Source organism: Micromys minutus (genome assembly GCF_963924665.1).
Source record: "Micromys minutus genome assembly, chromosome: 33".
Taxonomy (NCBI): domain Eukaryota; kingdom Metazoa; phylum Chordata; class Mammalia; order Rodentia; family Muridae; genus Micromys; species Micromys minutus.
Genome location: NC_137968.1, coordinates 20,798,106 through 20,815,788, shown reverse-complemented (window position 1 = coordinate 20,815,788; position 17,683 = coordinate 20,798,106). Strand labels below are relative to the sequence as shown.

Below are 17,683 nucleotides of genomic sequence, written 5' to 3'. Positions count from 1 at the left end.
GCATCTGCTGCTTGTGTCTCACCCCAGTGAAAGACCTGTCTGAGAACCCTGACTGCATCTGGCACAACTCCGAAGACTGTTGGACACTGCATTCTGCTTAAGACTCATGGAAACAAGCCTTATTGCCAATGACGTATAGCACACCCGTTTCTTTTAAAGGAGTGGGACCCCATAGGGCATTTGCCCTTTAGATAACTTGAAGTTCTTAGCTAATTGGGAATGGGCTGACATGACAGAGTTCTAGTTTTGATTCTCAGGAGGCAACTATAGTTTCCGTTTGCCTCTCTGGAACCTTCCTATGATAAGAACCCATGTCAGTTGCCTGAGGATGCTCAGTCTGTTCCTGGCTTCCAGATGTAGAACTCTCAGCTCCTCCTGCACCATGCCTGCCTGGGCACTGCCATGCTCTTAACTTGATGTTAAGGACTGAACCTCTGAACCTGTGAGCCGGCCCCAATTAAATGTTGTCATTTATAAGACTCGCCTTGGTCATGGTGTCCGTTCACAGCAATAAAACCCTGACTGAGACAGACATCAACACTCTGTTTTACTACTTCATCCCCAAGAAATGAGTTCTCAGTGTATGAACCCAAACACTATGCAGTGAATTTTCTGTAATTGTGCATAATAGAATATACAAACATAGATTGGCTTAAATGTGATTCTTGCTTCTCTTACTTCTTCTTTGAGAAGAACCCCTTAGCAGTCATGGCTGAGGTGCCCCTGTCACCCTGCAAGGCTGCACAGCCTTAATTTCTGCAAGGCCTTCCCCAGCAACTCAATCTGACTCAGCCAAAATGTGTTTCTAGATCTCTAGTCTCTTTGACGATGGAGACAGAACGGCTTAAAAAGACTTCTATCTGTTAATTCAGTAATCCTACTTCTTGGAATTTATCCTTAGGAAGGAATCAAATGTGTATACAAAGATTCATGCATAGGATATTTGATTTCAGCCTGATTTGCAAGAGCAAACATTGGATAAGATATTGAGCAAATAAATTACAGCATTTCCAGATGGCGGTATGCTCAACTTGCAGATGAATATTTTCTTCCAAGAGAAAAACTTGATGATGTATTATTCTTTGAGGGAGAGATATGAATACCATGAAACATATGATCCCAATTTGGAAGTTGTGTGTGTTTAGCCATCATATTGGACAAGCAGGGGGCTGTTGGATGGGACGGAAATGAGCTTCAGTTTGTTGCTTTTCAGGGCTCCTGTCAAGTTTGTTCCTTTCCTTTTCTTTATGTTTTTTTTTAAAACTATTTTTTGATAAACATGACATGAATCTATGATTTTTTTAAAGTCAGTTTTAGCTGAGAAAAGCCATCTTGTCTCTTGGTGCATAAAAATCCTCTGGCCTTATTTAGTTATGATGATGTTCGCTCGGGGGACAAGCCCACCCTTTCTAGTTTTGATCAAAAGTGAGCTTCTTTCTCTCCCAGCCTGGCTGGACCTGCCTGGCCTGTGCTGTGTATTGGGTCAGTGGGCTGCTGGGTCTTAGATTTCTTCACCTGGGCATCTGCTTCCTTCTTGGCTTCTTGGGCCTCCCCTCTGATACCTTCAGGATTAAGGATCAGAGGGCAGATATGCGGATTGAACAGACTGAGTCCACTGGCAGGATTCTGCCATCTGGATTTGACAACAGTCTCGCTCTTACCTGGGCATTTTGGTTGATAATTCATATAGCACCTTCTTCTCTGCCACCAGGGCACATGTGACTCGCTGGAGCAGAGCATCAGGCACTTCTGCCTCTTAGGCCAGTACTGGTTGGAGAAAACTGGTATCAGAGGCGGGAGTTGGAAGTGCCCTTCCCACCTTTCTCTCTCTCTCTCTCTCTCTCTCTCTCTCTCTCTCTCTCTCTCTCTCTCTCTCTCTCTCTCTCTCTCTCCCTCCCTCCCTCCCCCCCCCTCTCACACACACACACATATGGCTGAAGCTTCTGAAAGTCAAATAGTTTGGGCTGAGGATGCTTCATGGTTATTGTGCAATCCAGGAAGAGAGCTTCAATGAGAGATTTCCCAGATAAAGTGATAAAGTTGGTCTGCAGTCATGCTTGGCAGGTATTTTTTAAAAATAGGGTCAGAACCCATCCTGAACATTGGTGGCAGCATCTCACAGGGTGAAAAGCAATTCGAGCAAGTAAGCATGTGTAGGTCAATCCTCCGTGTTCTCTTCGATGTGAAAGGAACAGCTAGCTTGAGTCCCTGCCTTGATTTCCCTACAGTGGTAAGCGGTAAGCTGGAATTGTAAGACAAATAAACCAGCCCCCCTCCCAAGTAGCTTTGCCACAGCAACAGAAACAAAGAAGGCAGGAGAGATGCTCTTGTGTTGGTTCTGGGAGAGCCTCCCTGCTAGAGGTGGTTTCAAAATGCAAGCGACAACTGGAGAAATAATCAGGAACACTGCTATTTAAGAGAATATCTGAAAGGAACAGGAATAAATTAAAATAGAGTCTCCACTTCTCAATGACACTAGACACTTTTGTGAGTACCACACAGTAAAGTTTTGGTGGGAACACAAGAGGAGAAAATCGAACCAGCAATTACACACAATGCCTAGTGTGTGTGTGTGTGTGTGTGTGTGTGTGTTCTCTATGAGCAAGGATGGCCTTCCTCATTCATTATTAGTACGTCCAAATATACAACATTTACTTACAAGGCCTTGGATGCTGAAGACAGACAATATTCCTTGTTCAGGGTCCTTAGAAAGTGCCACCTTAAAACTGCCAATGTGAGAAGCCCTTCCTCCTCATGTTGGGGTTACCATTGCCACCCGGTACCCTGTGGTGTTTCTCTATGGGCTCACCTGTGCGGTTTCTCTCTGGGCCCCCCTTTGCTCTTCGGAAGGCTTTAATAGGCAGAGCAGAGACAGGATAATGGCTGAAGATCTGGAAAAGGCTGCACGTCAGAGCTCTGGACTTCGATGTGTAATATATATATATATATATATATATATATATATATATATATATATATATATATATATATATATATAAATTACACATATAATTATGTATGTACATACAATTTTTCTTTTTTTTCAAATAGATATACATGTATTTGAAAATTACATTCTAATTTTTTCCCATTACTTCTTTCTATAAGTGTTTATAAAAGAAAAGCAATAATATACACAGTTAAAAAATCTAATCCATCCCAAAAGCACAGGTCTCCGTTCTTCCCTTGGGTACATATTTCAAGTGTTTAAAGCACTTGGCGTCCACTGGTTGTTCAGTAAAGCTTTGTTGTTGCATGTGGATATTAAAGCTCAAGCAAAACCTAACAGCAGCAGACACATATTTAAAGATGAAACCGTGTGAGGAGTGAGGCCATTGGACCATGGGGATGGGCTGAGCAATGTTGGTTTGGAGCTAGATTGATTTAACAGTTACTTAATTTACTGCATGCAGTTCTTAAAAAGCTTCCCTGACTGTGTTACTCTGGAACCTTCTAGAAGCAAATGCTGGATGCAGTCTGGCAAAGGAAGATTGGCTTTCACAGAAAGGTAGTGTAAGGGTTAATTATGGGCTGTGACAGACATGCCCCAAGAAAAGGGGGGGTGTTGAGTTCTGTTTTGTCCTGTACAGTCAGACTGAATGAATGTGAGCCAAAGTCATTCACCCAGTAGTCAGACTAGTGGGTTGAAACAAAGAAACACAACCTTATTTTCAAGGAATTTTTCCTTTGGGGATGAGCACACAGCCTTGTGGTGCGGTGACAGTAAAGGCAAGCAGGGCACGTGCCTTTTCCCTTTTGGTCTGGAATGTGGATGTGATCTCTTCCTTGAAGTATGATGAGATTTCCCCTAATAAATATCGCAAAAACACTGCTCTTTGATGTCTTTGAGGAGCCTGGAGTAGATATTGCCTCTGGCCTTTTGAGTCCACTCAAGAAAAGTAAATATGGTTTTGGATGAGCTGGGTTCTTGCTATGCAGGTGGCACAGGCCTAGCCCAAATTCAGGGCAACTGAATTCTTGGATTTAAGTGGGTCAAGTTTCTCTGTTTCTCTGTCTCTGTGTCTCTCCCTGTCTTTGTGTCTCTGTCTCTGTGTCTCTCTGTCTCTGTCGGTCTCTGTATCTTTGTCCCTGTCTCTCTGTCTCTGTCTGTCTGTCTGTCTCTCAGACTGGCTTATCTGAAGAGATACTTCCTGAACAACTTTTCTCCCACCACGGACCAAAGGTTTGGCCAGAGCTGCGTAGCTCTCAAGCTCTACGGAAAACGAGGGGCATATTTTTAAGTGGGCAGAGAGAAAAATAAGTTGGATGCAGCAAAGGAGGCAGATGAAACAACAACTAGCTCCAGTGTGCACTGAAGGGTCAGATGTGTGGAGAGGAGAGGCCAGGGGACCAGACAGGGGTTGCCTCCTCCTCTGAGAAGTCTTTCCTAGCAGCCAGATTTGTCTTCTAACCTCCTTGTTTGTGTTCTCTGTAGCCCATGACAAGTATATTGCCATCTGCTTCATCATGGCAGCTTCTAAGGTGAATGTTCCTCTTCTCCATCCTGTTTCCTTCCTTCCACTCATCGACACGGGCTCATTGTTAGGATGAAGAAATGAAGAAACAGGAGAAATAAGTTCATAGAGAAGGGATGTTGAATATGTAACAAAAAACAAACAAACAAACAAACAAAAAACCCCAAAAAGCAACAACAAAAAACCCCCCCAAAACCAGTGAACCCCCAAATGTTAGGGTTTGATGATGGCAGGACCTTGTTTTAGGCTCGGAATGTGTTCCTCCAACCCTTGGCTACTTTGTCTCTACGTTCCATTGTATTTTCTGCATGGTTCTTGGACAGGAACTTCTTTCCGCCTTGGGTTCCTTTGGCCCAGTTCCCCATGTCTGCATGTTCACCAACTTTTACATCTTTACAAGCTGATTCTGGGCTCCTCAGTGCCAGGCAGGTTGACCCTTGTGTCAAGTGGGTGTGGGGCTGAGTCCACCGAGCAGCTCTTGGCTGCCCTCTTCTGGGCTTTGATGAATACAGTGTTGTTACATCTTACCTCATGAAGTTGATATACTTACTTACATTTCCATTCAGGTTTTTCTATTAGAAATCAAGTTGATTTGTATTTTGAGTACTAGTCACACTTTTAATTTTAATCAGGTGATATTTTTGTACAGCATGGTTCGACTTCTCCAGATATAGTTTTCATTAAAGAAATCTAAGCATTACATAAATGTAAAAAACTCCTTATTTTATTAACTTGTTTCTTTCTTTCTTTCCTTCATTTAAATTGAATTAGCTTTAATCTCAGTTAGAAAGCTGTTGGAGAAGTACTGTGTTTAAACTTTCTTACTATGTAATATATATTTACATCTCCTTAATGGAATCCACTCCGAAAAGCCACAGCCCTGTGCTGTCATTGATAAACAAAAATTGTCAAGTGCATTTTTAGCACTTATGGAACAGCCTATGAAATGCCCGATTAGTGATTTTGATGCAATTGCTATTTCTGGGGAATTCTGGACTGTCACATGGATCAGAAATTTCCCTGAGACTTGCTGGTGTCAACAAATGCTGGACACCCATCTTCGCTGAGCACTAGAGTCTTGGCTTCACCAGAGACCACGGAGTGACTTGCTTCTGAATAAGCTGTTTTCTGCACACCAGTAGGCCTTTGTGTTTGGTGAGCAGATACCTGCTTCCTTAGATGTCTGGGAAGACTCAGTCTTCTCACGCTGCCAAGATCGCCTCTTGCTTTCCGGGGTCCACATGTTAAAGTCTTCCCACTTCACCTCATACGTTTAAATCTAGACCATCTTTCTAGACCTTTCCAGACCTCCTTGGCAGAGGTTCATTTCTTGCATCTCATGCGATCTTTCTTTTAAACAACATTTCTGTACGTTCACAAAAGGTTACAGGCATTTTTTTGGTAACTTTAACTTTTCGGTAACGTGGTATTTATAAATTTGGGCTGCCATCTAACTTTATAGAAGATTATACCCCATATGTTTCTTGAACTAATAAAATTTCAGTGCCAGGAACTATATCATATACTTGTGTATTTTTTCAGTCCCCAGGACGACGAGTGTCTATTGCTGTATTCAATAGATGAGCAGCAAATGCTGTTGATTGATGGGCTGTTATGTCAATCGCGCCTCCTAATCTCTTATTAGTATCCTTGACTGATAAATTATTTACAAAAGACAGATTGGCGCAGGCCATCATTAACACTTCCCCGAAATACTTCCATGCCTTTAGATGCTTCGCAGAACAGACCATCCAAATGGCTCTCCCTGCGTATGCGCCGCACAGTGCAAAGGGGAGTCACAGTGGAATCAATCTTTTCACTTGTTGTGGAAGCAGGATCATTTCAAAACTTCATTCCATTCCTTTTAAAATCCAAGTTTTACACATAGCAACTTTCAAGATCAAATAATTCCCAAGTCCAGCCTGAAATCAGCATAGTCCAGCCCCATAATTCCCTGCTTCCTAGAACCAGCATATTCAACACTTTTCATTGGTTATTTTGACACGACCTGGTGTCGCTGCTAAGTGTGTGGCTAACTTTAAGCGTTACATCTCGGCTCCAATTATGGCTGCTCTTGCACAATTACTGGTCACCCCCACACTGGCACGGTCATCATCCCACTTGTACTTTGCTCAAGCTAATCATCACTGATTACAGTGTCCATCTACATGAACACTATCCACAACCGAAGCATGGCTGCTTCTGTTGTTTTGTACGGCGGTGGGATACCTTGGAGTTGGTAACCACTTTGATTTCTGTCATGAATTCATTCCAAACAGCTTAGTAGTTTAAATCTCTCCCTAGTACATTAGTTCACACAAGGCAGATGTCATGTCATTTGGTCATCTTTCTTTCCTGTGCCTGTCTGAGCTGTCCCCTCTCACCTTTTAAACTGAAGTCTGACTTCACAACTATACTCCAATCCCCCTTCCCCTATATCCCCAGGACTCTTCTTTCTCACGATCAGATTTATGTTCTTATTTCAAAGCTCCCTCACATTCTTTTTCTTGGTTCGCCTTATAATTTTAGAAAGGTAACCTTTGGTTTGTGATCTCATATTTTGTTATTTTTAAAAAGAGGCAGATCTCTTCAACTCAATTCTAGAGGCTCAAGAGCACAGGTACCAGCAGCTGCTTGGGCCTCTTGAGTGTGTGTGGCACTGCACAGCGGATGACATTTATAATGTTAACATGTATGAGAAGGAGAGAACATAATGCTATGCTAAAGGCTAGACTGCATTGGAATTGAGTCTGCTTCTCTCTCTCTCTCTCTCTCTCTCTCTCTCTCTCTCTCTCTCTCTCTCTCTCTCTCTCAACTTATCCTTACCAGAACTATGAGATGAGCATTAATTGCTCCTAAAGCCATCTCCCCTCATTGATCTCAATAGTTCCTACCAAATCTCATCTATTAAAGGTTCTACCACCTCACACATTGCTGCTCCAGGGACCAAAGCGAACATCAGCTCTTAAGGGACAAAAGAGATTCAAGCCATAGCAAGACCTTCACATGTGAAATATTCTCATTCCTCATGTTCAGTTAATGCTTTTGTTTTATACTCACAGAGCATTTCTACAGATCTCCAGAGCTATTTTAATCTCTAGTCATTCACTTCTAGTAGAATAGTTATGAAGAAATCCAGACCCATCTTGAATCTGAAGAGTTCTCTTTTGAAATGTTTAGTGTTGTACTTTTAACTTAATACTGTCTATGAAATTAGAGGTGATTAGCCCTAACATGCAATTGCTCTGTTTTTCTGAATATTTAATGTTCCATTCTTGTTTAGAAGCTCATGCCCATCAGCGTTGGGAAGAAACTTCTAGATTACTTTTTACCTCTTTCATTAGTCTTACAAACTCTCTTTAGTTAATCAGCTTATTTGGCCACATTGGCCACTTAGCTGATTCTAAGCTCATGATTTACACTTTATCTCACATGCTTTATTCTCTCCAAGGAATGAACTTACCTCTGCCTGTGTTGGGGCAGGGATAGGATGGGAAACGTTGAAAAGTCCCTGTGTCTTGAGTACTTTTTCAATTGAGTGTTGGTAAATTGCTTTTACATCACTCTGATGTTGTGATACCCAGGACTCTCAGAGCAAATTGGTCAGCTTCTTGAGTTGTTCTCACTGTTGGCTTGGAGGTCAGCTTTCTCAGGTCTGTAAAATGAGTTCTTACTGGCTTATATGTTTTCCAGATCTCTAGATTTTAGTCCCCCATGCTCTTCTCTACCATTGATACAATGCCTTTAGACAATGTTTACTATGTTTTCTTTGAGATCTTTGAAGGAGAGGGATAGATACATCTGTTCTATCCTCCATTGCTACCTGAAACTGTAATATTCTTCTCCCGCACTGAGTGAAGTGGGGGGAATGAGGACATGCTATGGCATTTATCTCTGAGGAAATATGAACAGTATTTGCTGAAGTAGTGACAGATGCTAGAGGTTGACACAGCTGCCTACCAGTCTCTTAGATTGAGACGGAGATCCTTGGGGAGAAGTAGTAAGAAAGACATCTTATGATTGTCAACGCAAGCCTGGATTCTACTTTATACAGAGAGAGAGAGAGAGAGAGAGAGAGAGAGAGAGAGAGAGAGAGAGAGAGAGAGAGGAGTACATATGCACTCAGCAATAAACTGGCAGTGTTTTTGGAGGTACTCTGTCAGCAACCCAGCTAGCATATGTAAGAGAGAAGTGTGGGACCATTGGATTAATCCTCAGGCAGGGATCAATGCCACAGCTCCTGGATACTCAGTGCCAGGCTTTGACTTTGAAACTAACCAATACTCAACAGATCTTTTATTTTTCTGAGGGAAAGCTAGGTAGGGATTGTTGCTGTAGAGTTATTGTATCTCTGGGTTGATGCTTATGAATGTTGAAATTTGTAATTTGCTGAAATGGTAGGGAAAGCCTCCTGTCAGTAAGTACCCAATGCTACAAAAGGAAATAAACACTATATGGTAATCACACAAATTTTCCTCCTCCAGAGCTTAGAATTTACAACTACTCCGAACCTCTGCTGCTACCTCTGTGACCATCAGAATAGCTACTAACTACTGAGCACATGTCAGATTCCAAATACTACTCTCAGTAACTGACATGCATCTTCTTATTGGGTTCATACATAAAAATGCATAAAACAGACATTAACATCATATATGCCATTAATACATATACTTCTTAAATCAATAACAACAGCAAAACAGTGAAAAATCAAGAAGACATGTAAGTTCTTCAAAGTTCTTCATATGCATTCAAGTCCTGAGTTATATGTAAGCTGTTCTCCATAAGCTCATGTATTTCAGCACTTGGCCCCCACTTGGTGGCACTGATTTAGAAGATGATAGATACTTTAGGGGGCATGGGCTATTGAGGAAATCTATCAATATAGGTTTGATATCAACATATAAAATTTTAAAAACAAACCTATCTAGGTTCTAACTAGTTCTTTTCCTAGATCTAGGATTACTGACATCATTTTTTTGGGGGGGGGATATGGAAGATCTTGTGACTGCAGCCACGGAGGCCTTAGAATACTGTGAGCAATGTTCACAAAGTATCATGGGGAAGGAACGAAGACTTTCAGAAAGGGGGCTTGAGGCCCCTTTCATGTTAGATTATGGTAGGAAATATGGCTACATTCTGCCAGTATCCTGAAAATTTTAACAAAGCTGATTCAAAAGATATAGACTAACTTTTGATAATTTCAAGACAGCCTCATATTCATGTTGTGGCATTTTGTTGTTCACTGCATTTGCTAAGGTTTAAAATGAGAATTCAAAGTAGAAAGGTATGAGATGTGTGCAGTTTGTCAGGGAAGGTGAGGAGATGTGGGTAGTATCTAACTTTGCAGAATGCGTGCCCACAAGCAGCTGTAGATGGGAAGGAGATTAGGGCCATCAAAGAGAAACTATGGGCTTTTGCATCAGAACAGTAGGAAATGTTTCTTGAGGGTAGACTCCCAACCACTGAATGCTTTAGCTTATGAAAATAAAAATTCCCTTAAAAAAGTGAACCTGAACTGAGAATGCCAACCATCCTGGCTGCTTTTGTGTCAATGTGACACACACTAGTATCATCAGAGACGAAGGAGCCTCAGCTGAGGAAATGATCCCATGAGGTCCAGCCATTCAAAATCAGTGATCAGTGTGGGTGGATCCAACCCACTGTGGGTGGAGTCATCCCTAGCCCAGCCCATTGTGGGTGGTGCCATCCCTGGCCCAGCCCATTGTGGGTGGTGTCATCCCTGGCCCAGCCCACTGTGGGTGGAGCCATCTCTGGGCTGATGGTCTTAGGTTCTATAAGAAAGCAGGCTGAGCAAGCCATGGGAAGCAAGCCAGTAAGCAGCACCCCTCCATGGCCTCTCTATCAGCTCCTGCCTCCAGGTTCCTGCACTGCTGAGATTCTGTTCTGACTTTCTTCAATGATGAACAGCAATGTGAAAGTTTAAGTTTTGAGTCATGGCGTTTTGTTGCAGCAACAGAAACCCCAACTAAGATACCAACATTGGGGTATCCTATTGAAAAGGAGACTAAGGAAGGGAAATCATTTCCAGATTCATCCATGAAGGCACAAAGACACCATGTCCTCAACCCTTGGCAAAACTGCCGCCAAGTCTTTATATCCCTTGTCCTAAAGGATCAACATCCATTCCAGCAGAACTGGGTCACTGCCTTGCCTGCTAGGAATGTGCAGATTGAAATTTATTCAGAATCACTTTGTTTTTCCTATCCAAGCTTAAGGCAGAGTCTTCATAATTGGTAGGGCACACTGTGAACTTGTCATGCCTTTAATCATGAAGACAGAAGGGAGTCTTGAAAAATAAAATCATCTCCTTGAGTGTCCAGCATCAAGCTCAGGAAACAAAACCTCTTCCAAGAGGAAAACATTGAATTAAATGATGAGATTTAATTCTGGTATAATACTCCAAGGGGCATTCCTATACATTGTCCTTAAGCAGTTTGTATTTTAATGTTAATTCCACTTCCCCAAGAAGGGCTGCCTAGTCATATGACGCCAACTGAACCTTCCCATTTTAATTGGTAAAATAAAGGAAAGCCAGTGACTGGGTGGGGCGAGGGAGTTGGAGAGGGCTGAGAGGTTGGAAGAGCTCAGAGGATGGAGGGTGAAGGTCGTAGCAATGTGGAGTTTCCCAAGGACGAGCTAGACCCAGGTGATATTAATTGGCATTAAATCACTATGAACATCAAGGATATTATAAGTCTAGTATGTCATATAGACAGGCAGTTTGTATCTTTGTCTATTTGATGTAATCTTGTTGTGTAGAGGGTTTGTGGATTGAGAGTTGAACATATAAACTTGTATGAAAATCTATCGGGCTGTAGAGTTGTGTTTGTGAGATTTTGGGGAAGAGAAACACCCCGGGATGGAGGCAGAGAACAAGCGGTAGAAAACCGCTAGGGACTCAGCATGCAGAAGAATGAAAATAGACCCTTTCTTATCTCCTTGTACAAAGCTCAAGTGCAAGTGGATCAAAGATCTCCACATTAAACCAGGTACACTGAAATTATTAGAAGAGAAAGTAGGGAAAACCTTAGAACACATAGGCACAGAAGAAAATTTCCTGAACAGAACACCAATGGCTCGTGCTCTAAGGTCAAATATCGACAAATGGGACTTAATGAGATTGCAAAGTTTCTGTAAGGCTAAGGACACTGTCAAAAAAACAAAATGGCAGCCAACAGATTGGGAAAAGATCTTTACCAACCCTACATCTGATAGAGGCCTAATATCCAAAGTATACAAACAACTCAAGAAGCTAGACACTAGAGAACCAAACAACCCTATTAAAAATGGGGTACAGAGCTAAACAAAAAGGTCTCAATTGAGGAATATCGAATGGCTGAGAAGCATCTAAGGAAGTGCTCAATATCCTTAGGCATCAGGGAAATGCAAATCAAAACAACCCTGAGATTCCACCTCATACCAACCAGAATGACTAAGATCAAAAATTCAGATGACAGCAGATGCTGGTGAGGATGTGGAGAAAGAGGAACACTTCTCCACTGTTGGTGGGGTTGTAAGATGGTTCAACCACTCTGGAAATCAGTCTGGTGGTTCCTCAAAAAAATGGGCATAGTACTACCGGAAGACCCAGTTATTCCACTTCTGGGCATTTACCCCAGAGATGCTCCAACATACAACAAAGACACATGCACCACAATGTTCATAGCAGCTCTATTTATAATAGCCAGAAGCTGGAAAGAGCCCAGATGTCCTTCAGTAGATGAATGGATACAAAAATTGTGGTATATTTACACAATGGAATACTACTCAGCTATCAGAAACAATGACTTCATGAAATTCTTAAGAAAATGGATGCATCTAGAGAATATCATCCTGAGTGAGAGAACCCAGTCACAAAAGAGCAGACATAATATGCAGTCACAGATAATTGGATGCTAGTCCCAGAAAGATCTGAACACCCAGAAACAACTCACAGACTATATGAAGTTCAAGAATAAACAAAGGTCAAATAAAATAAAATAAAATAAAATAAAAAGAAAATGAAAAACCATTATGGTTAATCTTTACACACCAAGAAAACTTTGACTAATTCCAGGTTACATCTTGTTTTACATGTACTTTATGCTCATTGTAACTAGTAATATTTTAATGCATACTATCAAACCTTAAAAAAAATCAAGTACTGACAAAAATGTATTCGTATACTTTTATTCAAAAATGCTTAAAATATGTACATTTACCTTTGTTTTTTAAAATAAAGTTGTTCAGTTTTAAAAAAGAGAAAAAGAAAAAAAAGATTACATGCACATCAAATTTAAGTAAATGAATATTTACAAAAAAAAAAAAAAAAAGAAAAGAGAAGAAAAGAAAACCGCCAGGGAAGGGAGTTTTGTGGATGAGTTGGGCCATGGTGGCTCAGACTGAGCGGCAGAGGTGCGCGGGCTCCGTATCAGGGTCGGGTCTGAGGAGTGAGACCTCAGGGCCGGTAGAGAGATAGAACGGATTTTTATTTTTTAATACTTACTGCAACACATTCAAAAGTAATAAAGCAGAGAGCAAAGAGTATGAAGTGAGAAAAGTGAGGGTATAGGAGGAAAGGAAATGCGGGACCGCTAGTGTGGCATGCCCACTGACCACCGATTCTGGTTGTTCTGATATGTCATAGATACATGGCAGGGCCAGCTTTCACTTCTGTGGCTCGGTTTCAAGTGCTGGTTGTAACTAGAGCAAGCCAGGTTGGGTGGCCAGGAACGGAGAGCTGGGGGTGTTTCCTACACTTCAGCATCTCCAACGCTAATTAGAATTCTTGCCTGTTGTCATGCCGTGCTTCTAGGCGACGGCAGCATTCTAAAGATTCAATAGATTCAATAACCAGCAAAGGGGAGGCCCCTGAGTAATGTGAAAAGGTTCCAGATTACTATGCAGGATACAGTGTGCTTAGTAGGAAGAATGTGGGTCTCGTCATTGCCATGGGCTTAGTTCCATCTTAGATGGTGCCTTAGTCAGGGTTTTATTGCTGTGAACAGACACCATGACCAAGGCAAGTCTTATAAAGGACGACATTTAATTGGGGCCGGCTTACAGGTTCAGAGGTTCTGTCTGTCATCAGGGAGGAACATGGCAGCATCCAGGCAGGCAGGGTGCAGGAGGAGCTGAGAGTTCTACATCTTCATCTGAAGGCTGCTAGCAGAATACTCCCTTCCAGGCAGCGAGGACCGGGGCATTAAAGCCGACTCTGCAGTGACTCTTCTACTCCAACAAGGCCACACCTCTTAATAGTGCCACTCCCTGGCCCAAGCATATACAAACCATCACAGATGGCTGCTGGAAATCCACCATAGCTGCACGCCTTTGAACATGTTGAGATTTTATGCAGCCTCACTGTCCTCACCTCCATACAGAACTATGTTTCCTTATAGCCATTTTGAAAATGTACTGCAGCTCTCTGTTGTTGCGTAACAAAGTAAGCTAAAGCCCAGTGGGCCTAGCAGAGGGCTCAGTGCACAAAGTGACTGCTGCGGCCCTGAAAGACCTGAGTTTGCATTCCCAGTAAAAAGCTAGGTTAAAACCCCAGAGACTCAGGTGAAATCAATCCCCAGTGCTTTCGGGTAGAAAGTAGAAACAGGCGGATGAGGCTCCCTGGTTTCCTAAACTAGCAAAATGGAGCACTCAATAGTCAGTGAGAGACTTGGTCGCAAGAGATGATGCAGAGAAGAGTGGAGGAAAATACCGGAAGCCTGTCTTCCACACATGTGCACACAGGTGAACACTCACAGATGTGCATACACGCTCAACATTCGTGTTCATACACACACACACACACACAACTTGGCAGCTTAAATCAGTAATGACTTATTACTGCTGGATAGACCAAAAGGTCCAGCCAGGGCTTGATGGCCAGGCCTTCCATTGTAGGTGGTTTATAGCTAGTAGATAGAAACAGCTTTGTATAGATGACAGATAACAGGACAGACAGAAGCTGTCAGCTTTCTGTTTGACAACTTGCTGGAGACTTAACTGATTTATTTCATATAATTGAGTGGCTGGGTTGGGGTAAAGTCAAAGGTTGCTAGTGTTAGGAATAAAAGGAACTGGACAACCAACCAGCCGAGGGAGAGACACTGGAGAAGGGTGGAGTCGCCAGTGGTCAAGTTCTCTACCAGACAGGAAGTGATTAGCGTTGGGAGAAGCCAAAGTGAGTGACGAGAAGGTTGGGTAAAGCAACTTCAGATGGGGTTGCTTGTTTCACAATGAGGTATGAAGAAGTGACTTATAAGAAACAATATAGAAGAACAAACACCTCTGTCTCAACTGCAGACCACGAGGCTCAGGGTTATAGAGGGGAAGAGTATTATTCGTGCTTGAGAGGTCTGTGGAACAGAGACAGATACACTTTAGGGAGCGGGAGCTGATGTCTGGAGTGTGCAGAGAAGAGGTGAAGATTGAAGGGGGATTTGCTGCTGAGAGTCTGGCCACTAGAGGAATGGGAATGGGAGAACACAGAGTGTGGGTGGTGTGGTTTCATCACAGGTTCCACAGGGAGCATGAAAAAAATCTGTCTCTATGACAATGGGAAAATCTGTCTCTATGACAATGGGACTCACGAGGCACTATGGTGATCCATCATGTAACAATGGCTGTCAAAGGATGCTCTCATCAACTTAAGGAGTATGGCCCAGTCAGTGTTCACCAGGAAACTGCTTAGTACGTGGCTTATAGGGTTGGGATATGAAGTGGGCCAAGATACTGGTAGGTATATCTCACTGCTGGTGTTTATAGGTGGGACTTGGGGATGTATTTTATTATAGATGGGGTATCAGAGCTATGTCCAGGTGAGAACTCTGTGTGTGTGTGTGTGTGTGTGTGTGTGTGTGTGTGTGTGAATCCTCCTTGGTGAGAAGAGAAAGCCTTGTCATCAACGGAAGGCCCAGATAAATGGCTCTCATGGAACCATTAAAGTGTTCTATTTGGGAGCACGGTATAGTCTGAGGTGACGTCAGTGTCAGAAATGAGGTTCTATCCCAGGCTTTATGATCTTGATGTTATTTAACACCCACCCCACCACTTTGAGGGAAGTTAAGTGGACTGCACATCTTAATGTAGGAAAGAAAAATGGCTGAAGGAAAATAGAGAAGGGAGTTGACACCTTGCTAGATATACTAGTGATTTTTGTTTAGTTATTTCTTTAGGAGAATGACTTTAGTCTAAGCTTCTAAGTGTAGGCACAGAGAAATTGAGCCACAGTGTCTGGCCTGAACTATTGGAATGAAACAGTGGAGGGTGGTGGTGTCACTCCATCATGTGCTGTTAGTCTAACAGAGGAAGAGAGAACAGGGCCCAATAACTTCCAGCTGACCTTTAGAGACTGTAATGGATCTAACAGTGCTCTCCAATATCTAAGCCCCAAGCCTCCTAATCCTTGTGTGGAATTAGGGGCTCTATGGGTGTAAATGATCATTTGTTTCCAAAGGAAATCAGCATGAGTTAAACCATGCCCCATACCCAATGGGCAATCTTTTTAATAAAAGCAGGACCAATAGATGGGTGGCTCAGCAGCACAGGAAGTGGACCCTGTGAGAGGGCTCAGCTCTGGCACGATGCTGCACCAAGCCTGCGAGGCCAGGAGCTTTCTCAAGGCGGTAGAGGCAGGAAAGAAATATTCTCTAGAACCTAAAAGGCAGTGTGGTGCTGCTGATACTTTTGATTTCTGGCTTCCAGAATAGTGAGAGAACACCATTCTGTTATTTTAAGCCAGATGGTTTTTGATAACTTGTTATGACAGCCTAGGAGGAGATCTGGAGCCTGCATTAGCTGCTGGATTAGCAGAAGCCTGGATCAAGACAGGCTTTGGCTGAGTGATAGGTTGTTTCCCACAAAAGAGTAGGAAGGGTCTCTCTGGGTTCCAGGACTGTACAAATGCACCTGCCTCTCAGGAAAGACTCTCCTTGCCCCTTAGAAGGTCATGTATCTGAGGTCTTGTCACCAGCCACCAGCAGATGAAAGCTGTCCTCTTACAGGCAGGAGAAACCCTGAAAGACTGGGCACTTAGCTCCTAGTAACGTAACTTGAAGGTGGTTCCATTAAACTGGAAAAGCTAGAAATGCTTCAGGTGGTAAGTCCCCGCTTGTTCCTGCGACTCGGAGGAGCAGGGGTTCTGAACAATTTTAGATCAGATATATAAAATAAGAGGGACCTTTTGGTTATAATTTGTCCCACTTCATCCTCTCAGGCCCCTTCAGTGAGGAGCCAAAGGGATCTTGTTTGGAGCCACCCTACAGTTGCCAGCCCGTGAAGAAAGCACCATCAGGTGCCAACATGTCCTGCGTGTGATTAATTGCTCGGCCGAGCCAGCTTGCTGGGTGAAAGGGAGATGCAGACTAGCAGAGTCAGGCGGACTGGGACGGAGGTAAATTATATAACTGTCCTTTGCATTCAAACCTGTTCCACTTCCACCTGCTATTTTGCTGAAGGGATGAGTGAAATCCACAGTTCAAGATGCTGCAATGTGCAGAAATGCTAATTGGTTTCTGCAGCCAGTAAAGAGGCACAGAAGGTGTGCCTCTCCGGAGGAGAAAGGAAGGGAGGCTGCCTCTCAGACAGAGCTAGGAAGAGTCTAGCTGACTCAGCGGGCCCCTAACAAGTGCACACCCCTCTTCCTGGCCCTCCTTACTGATTTCTATCATGGCCGTTCTCAGTGAGCAGTGGGGGCATCCACAACAGTGGTATATGTGTGAAGGACCAGAACAAAGAGAATCAAGGGTTTGCCTACACTGGGAAATGCTATTTTAACAAGTGCTTCCATCTCTGGAGAAGCACCATTCTGAGTCTCCAGTTAGACGCTAGAGATTGGTCCCGGCACAGTGGCTCTGAGCTTGGCACTCAGCAGATGTTCAGAAGGCTTTGTTAATTGAATTCAGTAGGTGCTACATCCAGCTTGAGGCAGATCTGGGTCTCTAAGATCTAGTCTGTAGATCACTGAACGTGGCTTCCCCCCTCACTTCTGGTTTCATTTTGCTGCCAGATTAATCGTAGCCTCCTGGAAGGATGCTTTGGTACCCTTGGAAGTTCTCTGGATGAATGCTGCTATAGTAAAGTCTTGTTAAGAGCAGACTGCTCAGAAGTGAGGCCAAGTGTTTGAGTAGGGCAAGTAAAAGGGAATGCTGCTTTGTGGATCACAGTTGTTAGATAACCATGATATTTGTAAGGGAGACACCTTAACGGCA

General features: G+C 43.0%; 1 protein-coding gene across 2 annotated transcripts in view; it reads left to right on the top strand.

The window, feature by feature from the left end:
* Positions 1 to 17,683, top strand: part of LOC308414251 (uncharacterized protein) — a 264,870-nt gene that overhangs the window by 30,880 nt on the left and 216,307 nt on the right. The window contains exon 4 of one of the 2 annotated variants that reach the window (XR_013974868.1): positions 16,690 to 16,859. The exons of the other annotated variant lie outside the window; for it this stretch is intronic. The gene's annotated coding sequence lies outside the window, so the exon portion shown is untranslated. Of the gene's footprint in view, positions 1 to 16,689; positions 16,860 to 17,683 lie in introns of those variants that run through there. 2 annotated transcript variants of the gene reach the window in all.